Here is a 7,194-nt window from a genome sequence, read left to right on the forward strand (position 1 = left end):
CAAGACAACTCTCCTTCCACTGTGGCCCAGAGACACCAAGAGTTTGGATGCCCCTGCCAGGGCATTTTCCTCAAATCAAATGTCTGTTCGTTTCTGGTCCTCACACTGAGTTGGGAAACCTAATCAAGAGCTTGTTGCATCAGATTCTGGAATGAATTCTCCCCAACTGAGGCCCTTCAAGTTCCATCTGGAAACTGGCTGGATCTTTCCTGGGTCGTTTCCCGTTGAATTAAATTGTGTCTATTTCGGTCTGACTTCATCTGTGCTGGGACTTTATCTCTCCTGAAATCGGATCAGAAGAGCCTCTCAGAAGTCTCTGGTTCTTCTTTTCCTCCCCAGGAAATCTCCTCTGCCCGCTAACTGTGGTCCAGTAGACAGAACGTATGACCGGACCAGACCTGCACTCCCATCCCGGTTCTGCCCCTCCCTCCCTGTGAAACACTGGGAAGATGGCCTTTTTCTGCACCTCAGTTTCTTTAGCTGTAAAATGGGAGAAACACTTGTCCCAAACTTGGATGATTGCAACAGACTGCTCTTTAAAATATTTTTTAATGCAAGTATATAATTACTGGGGATTTATGATGATTAAGTCTCCAAACTCTGCCACATCCCCAGATCCAGCATACCCATAAGAGCAAAGGAAGAACTTCCAGGAACTATAACACAGCATATACTTTTAAAAAAAGTATGGAGGGGAGGGGTGTAAATAAGTAATAGATTTTTATGGTTTTCAAAATTAAATTGTCCCAAAAGTCATGCAGTAAAAAATAAGTCTCCCTCTTACCACTGTTTTCCAATTGCCCTCCCCAGAGACAACTTCTCGTGTTGTCATTTTTTTTTTGTATATCCTTCCAGAGACAGATGATGCTCCTACATCCTTGTGTTTGTGTGTGTTTTCCTCACCTCTTCTTATTCAACTTGAATGGGAGACAACCAAACACATTGTTCTGCTCGTTTTTCTCAGTAAACAATTTATCTTGGAGATGATTCCATAAGAGTACATAGAAGTCTGTCTCTATGTATGCAAAATGATTTATTTAATTATTCCCCTGTTACTAAGAATTTAGATTGTTTCCAGTCTTCTATCAGTTCAAACAACGTTGCAAAGGACATCCCTGCACTCGCTTTCGGGATATGTTACAGGAAATAGAAGAGCTATGTCAAAAATTAAATTGTACATTTCTCATTTCTATAAATCTGCAAGGCCTTCCCCGCAGTTCAGCTGTCATCTTGTTTCACTCCAAGTGACATAATACACACACAGCTGCCAGCATTCACTCCAACGTCACGGTCATCCTGTGGCAGCAAGTCCCCCTCCGCAGCTGTCCCCATCTCTGCCTCGTTAGTGAGACTCCATCTGGGATGATCTCACGCTAGAGAATTTTGCAGCCCCACAGCCCCTGGTTGAAAGTAAATACTGACAGCTTGGGTCTTGGCCATTAGCTGTTTGGAATGATTCAGCAATCACTTCTAAATACTCTTCTGTACAAAAATTGGAGAAAGGGTTGAAAAAGGCAAACAGGAAGGCCTACATTTTAATAATGGACGCAAGACCAAACGGTCTTGGATTTCCTTTGTCTTGACTGCACAACTCACTACCAGGTCACTGGAGGTCTCTGGCCCTCTTTGTCCTCCCGTGAAATGAAGAGCACAGCCCAGATCACTCTCCAGGACCCTGCCTGCTTTGAGATCTGAAGGTTCAGATGGAGTGTAGGCCAGGGGTACGCGTCCTCCCAACCTCACTGTGTTCGGGAAGCAAGAGGTGTCACACATCCGTCCATGACTGATGTCCAGATGGTGCAACTGACCAGGGATTTAGACTGTGACGTGCTGGCAAGCAGGTTGGGGGCTTAGTTGGGGCAAAGACGGCCTTGATTTGTAGCATTTGCTGATTTCTGTAGTCTCGTTATTCCCACTATGACCATTTCAAACTGCTAATGAGCAGACATTGAACTTGGAGTTGGGAGAAGAGGCACAAAATTGGCTGCTGGCTTCTGTAAACAATCCACTAGGAGTTCAAAGAAAGCATCTCTTCAGACTGTTCTGTGTTGCGAGGAAGAGGAAAGATTTGATATAGGCACTGAAGAATACCGTATTCAGGTATTTGTCCACGATAACCAACAAAGTAGCTTAAACAAAGAAAGAGAATACGAGGATGTGAATGTTTTAGCACAAGGATGTGGACAAAGGGTGTAATAATGCAGTCATGGCACTTGCTCCCACCTGCCAGTTCTTCGTGAGTCTGCTGTTAGTTGTGCACTGATGTCATCAACCCCTGTTATAAGCAGGCTTCCTCCCCAAGGCAGGAAATAGGCTCTGCACAACCCAGGGCTCTGTCGTCAGTTAACCAATCAGAAGAAAAGCAGTGCCCATCGTGGGGGCGACAACTTTCGAGAGGTCCCCCCGGAGCCACGGACACACATGAGTGAATAAATATGGCCGAGAAGCGATGAGATCTGTTTGGCGATGGAGGCGTGGGCTGTGGCCAGTTTCTCTGGGGAGAAAAAGGCCCCGAGCACCTTTTTCCATAGCCTTTTATTGGGTTGTAATACACAGGAATACAGGGCGGCAAGGATCAAACAGTAGATAACATTACAAAGAGATCTGAGGGTTTCGGTCTGAGTGAGTATCTATCAGGAAGAGAGTTGCAGAAACTTTGGGAGACATACTCATTTCCTCTTGGACCTTTATCATATGAATGAAAGCACTCTTAGCAGAGCAGATTTCACAGGTTTATCAGCAAGTCTTTGTGGTGCCAGATTTTTCCCCAGGACACACTCTAGCCAGGCAAGGAGCTGCACCTTTCCCCAGGTATTCAGGTATTCAGGCTTAAGGGGACCAGAGAGCCAGGAAGCGCTTCTCCCAGAGAACATGGGGACTCAGGCTTTGACAAAGCTGGGGGGCGAGAGTCCATTGCTCTCTGTTGCAGCCCCCTGAGTCCTTCCATGAAGGCCTCCCAGGTGATCGAGTCTGGCTTAGGTTGCCCCCCGCTGTGAGGGGTCTTACCTGTCATTGACTTCCAACCAAGCTCTGGGGGCAGGGAGAGGAACTGAGGCAGCGTTTGCTACCAGAGACAGGCTTTGTCTCCTGCGGCTGGCATTCCAAAGGTCGTCTCTCACCCTTAGCCACAAGGGGTAGAGATACAATTCCTAAAATCAGGCAGAGCGGTCTACTACAGCCCATGGAAAGACTGATTGGTTCTGCTTGGGCCTCATGCCCACCACATGGACTCTTAACTGGACAGGAAAGGAAAGGGTACCTGGTCCACGTGCCCCTGCAGCCAGAGGGCAGCCAGGGCACTGGGAGGGTCCACCCTTTCCCTACCACTTCGTACACGTGAGCGTCATCCTTACAGACTTCCCCAGTGGACAGAGGAATACTGGCAGATAAGAACCATGAATTTCTCATAGATATATGGCCAAGGCTTTGTGATGCACGACAGTGGGTACTAGTTTGAAGAAACTGCTTAAGTGGAGGTGCATCTAGGAGCCACCAAGAAATCCCACCCCCCACCAAAGCAGGGCTACCAAGGGCAGTGGTTCTCAATGAAGGGTGATTTTGCCCCTGTTGGGACATTTGGCCATGCTGGAGATATTTCTGGTAGTTACAATGGGGGAGGGGGTAAGGGGGGTACTATTTTCTCCTAGAGGATAAAGGCTAGAGATCCTGTGATGCACAGGAAAGTCCCCACAAATGAAGACTGTCCAGCCTCAAATGTCAATAGTGCCGAGGTGGAGAAACCCTGACCCACAGGAAAAATAGGAGAAATGGCTGGAAAGATGTGAAAACAGAGGGCTCTCAGTTAGGCTGCAGAAAGGCCGAGGTGTCTGGGTTCCATCCTTCAGCTATCACACAGGGGAGGATTAGAAAGATGTGGACAAAGGCTACTGTGGCTTTCACACACACTAGTGCTTCAGCCTGGCACCTCTCGCCGCTCCTCCACTGCTGCCTTTTCATGCCTAGCCTTTTTTTATCCTTTGCCACTCAGCTGAAGTGTCACCTGCGTAAAAGATCTTCCAGGCCTCCCAATCAAAATAAGTTCTCTCACAGGCCCCATACCACCATCCTCGCCCACAGTTCCCTCTTCTTTTCCTCCATAAGTCTTACCACAGTTTTGAATTGCACGCTTATATGGGTGCTACTTGAACCCAGTTCTGTATCCTCATAAGCACCATGGCGGCCGAGACCTCGCTTACTTGTTCACCACTGTGAGCCCAACATCAAGCAGAGTGCCTTGTGCATTGTCGTTGTTTCAGATCTAATCACCTGGTTAATTGATACGAAGGCTGATTATCTGAAGAGAGGTTGAAGAGAGGAGGCGGAATGGGGAGAGGGAAGAAAGGCAGTCCTCCGGGTTCCACCCATGCTGCTTCTGATCCACATTCCTCTCCCTTCTCTGACTTCCACATCAGCGAGGGTCCAAGTGAAGATGCAAAACCCTTCTTGCTATGTGAAGCAGACAAGATTTACTATAGAGAATCAAGAGGATTTAGAATTGTTACACAGAGAGCTCTGGCCTGGGCCTCCAGCAATGATTCCCAGAACTCCACCTCTGTACCGGCCTCACAAGGGAGCTCCACTTTCTGCCTCAACAGGGAAGCCAGGAGTGCAGGGAGCAGCTACTGGTCCAGCCTAGCTACAGGAACCCACCATCCAGGGTGGAGTCTGAGGCAGCCACTGGCAGAACTCCAGAGCCACGCTGCCTCTTTGGCTCAGCACCTAACTCAATTTTTTAAAAATTCAGTCTGGCACAAGCACACAGGACTGGCTAAACCTAAATTACAGTGAGCGCTCCGGCAGCAAGGAGTCTAGGAAATGGGCTTTTCGTTTCCCAGCCTCTGTAGAGTATATGGGAAGGCACACTTGAGACAGGTTTGGACAGATGCGGACAAGCCCAAATGCACATCTGTGGCCATCAGTATCACGATGCCATTCGTCTTTCCTTGTTTGGTGCTGGGCATGTGCTTTAGGTACAAACAGATGTGAAAGGAATTGAACTGAATCAAATGAAAGGGACTAGCCTCCTCCTTTCTTTTTTTTTTATTTTTTAATATTAAATTTTATTTAGTTTTTTTAATATTAAATTTTATTTAGTTCTCCTCCTTTCTTTTTTTTTAATTGTGTATTTATTTTGATGGTTTTTTTAGAGATTTTATTTATTTATCTTTAGAGAGGAAGGGAAGGAGAGAAGGAGAGAAACATCAATGTGTGGTTGCCTCTCATGAGTCCCCTGCTGGGAACTGACCTGCAACCCAGGCATGTGCCCTGACTGGGAATCGAACCTCGATCGTGTGGTTCGCAGGCCCGAGCTCAATCCACTGAGCTATGCCAGCCAGGGTGTTCTCCTTTCTTAAAATGCTTTGTACCTTCCTTACTGCGCGACTGCATTTGACCTCTTCGAGGAATGTGTGTTCTCCTTCATTTTCCTCGTAGACCAGAAGTTCATTTCCTTGTCCCCACACTCATAATAGGTAATAGACGTTTGTGGGCTGAATTAAACACAGAAACAGGCTAGAGGGAGGGAGTTCTGAGCCCCGTGGTAGCTCGAGGCAGTTCCCGGAACAGCCATTTCCCAGTACTCTGGAGTCCCTGCTGCAGGAAGCCGTTCCCCCTGCAAGCACCCTCGGGACAAGGCCCCAGGGATTCCGCTTGGCTCCGGGAGACCTAGGTTCCTGGGGAACTTTCCAAACCTGGAAAACCATCCATCCCTCATTCTTCCATTTACGCAGCCAGGAAACGTTAAGTGCTTGCTGGTTGCCAGGGGTTAACCATTTCCTTAACAGCAAGAGCAGGCCAGCGGTCTCAGCCTCTGCTAAAGTGTCGCCCCAAAGGTAACACACAGAGATCCCTACTCTACCCTGCGAGGGGGGATCTCCTGAGTCCTTTAGGTTCTGAAGGGGCTCCAGGCATTCTAAGCAGGGTTTCCTCACCTTTTCCGATCCAGACACATCTGGAAACAGACCGACCTACCCAGATGTGGCGACTTACCCTTCGGGTGGCGGATGAAAGCCCCCTTTCCAGCCATCTGTGAATCAGCACACTACTCTTTACTTCACACAGCATCTTTCGTACATGTAGTGAACTCACACCTCCCCTGCACCCAGACAGGTCTCCATCATCCCTCAGGGCTCAACTGAAACCTCTTCCCCAAGCTTCCCCCCAACCCCCGCCCCAGTTTTATCCTCAGTGTTTTTCTCTTCTGTGGCACTGGTTTCACTTGAAACCCCCTGAGTTGTCCTCACCGGACTCAACTGCCATGAGAGCAGGCACCACGACTATTTGGTTTAGCTCTGTCTCCCCGGCACCTCGCTTGGGGACCAACACATAATAGAGGCTCGTTAAACGTTTGCTGAATAGATCTGGTCATTGAGCCACTAACTTTCATCCTCAAATAATATTTATGTAGTATTAGTAATAGTTCTCTACATAGTTCAGTGGCTTACCAACACCTTTATGGGCGACTGTCCCAACTTTAGAGGCAAAGACAGTGCAGTAATATTATTCTCCCAACTTTTCAGAAAATGAAACACCATCTACAAAGTAGCTGACTTGTCTAACATGGTGGAACCAGCATTAGAGTTCAAATGCATACCTGCATTAGAATTCTGACTGTAAACCCTGGGTCATACACCATCTGCTAGCCAGATGTTCTGGCGGCCCAGGGAAATACTGGTGGCTGGTGGAAGAGAGCAGTGGAAGGAAGGGAAGGGAGCAAAAGCCAGGCCTCTGAGGACCGTTTTTCCCCTCGTGTCTGCTTGTCACCTGGATGAGGGTGACTACGACCAGGGGCACCTGCCCACACTATTATGCATGCACACACATCTGGACACAATCCACACCAAGGCGTGCATGCATATAAACACACCCAAGGTATGAGCCACTGCACAAGCAGATGCCACAGACATCAGGCATATACATACTGATAGGCAGTTATGTGTGCTCGTATTCACATTTAAACATGCACCCAGTGCACAGACATCCAGCCACTGCCGTGTCCACCCAGCAGCTGAAGTACTCTTTGGTTGCACACCAAGTTGCATGTGCATGTACATGTGCATACACGAGCTCTGATGTGTGTTTGCACACAAGCACTTATGCATGCACACACACGTGTGCCTGATTCTCTTTCTCAAGTACATGAACATTCAGCACCCAGGGAAATGAGTCTGTTGTAAGCTGTCATGCCCACACGCA

This window comes from Artibeus jamaicensis, unplaced genomic scaffold (assembly GCF_021234435.1).
Source record: "Artibeus jamaicensis isolate MK-2021 breed Jamaican fruit bat unplaced genomic scaffold, CSHL_Jam_final contig_432, whole genome shotgun sequence".
Classification (NCBI taxonomy): Eukaryota; Metazoa; Chordata; class Mammalia; order Chiroptera; family Phyllostomidae; genus Artibeus; species Artibeus jamaicensis.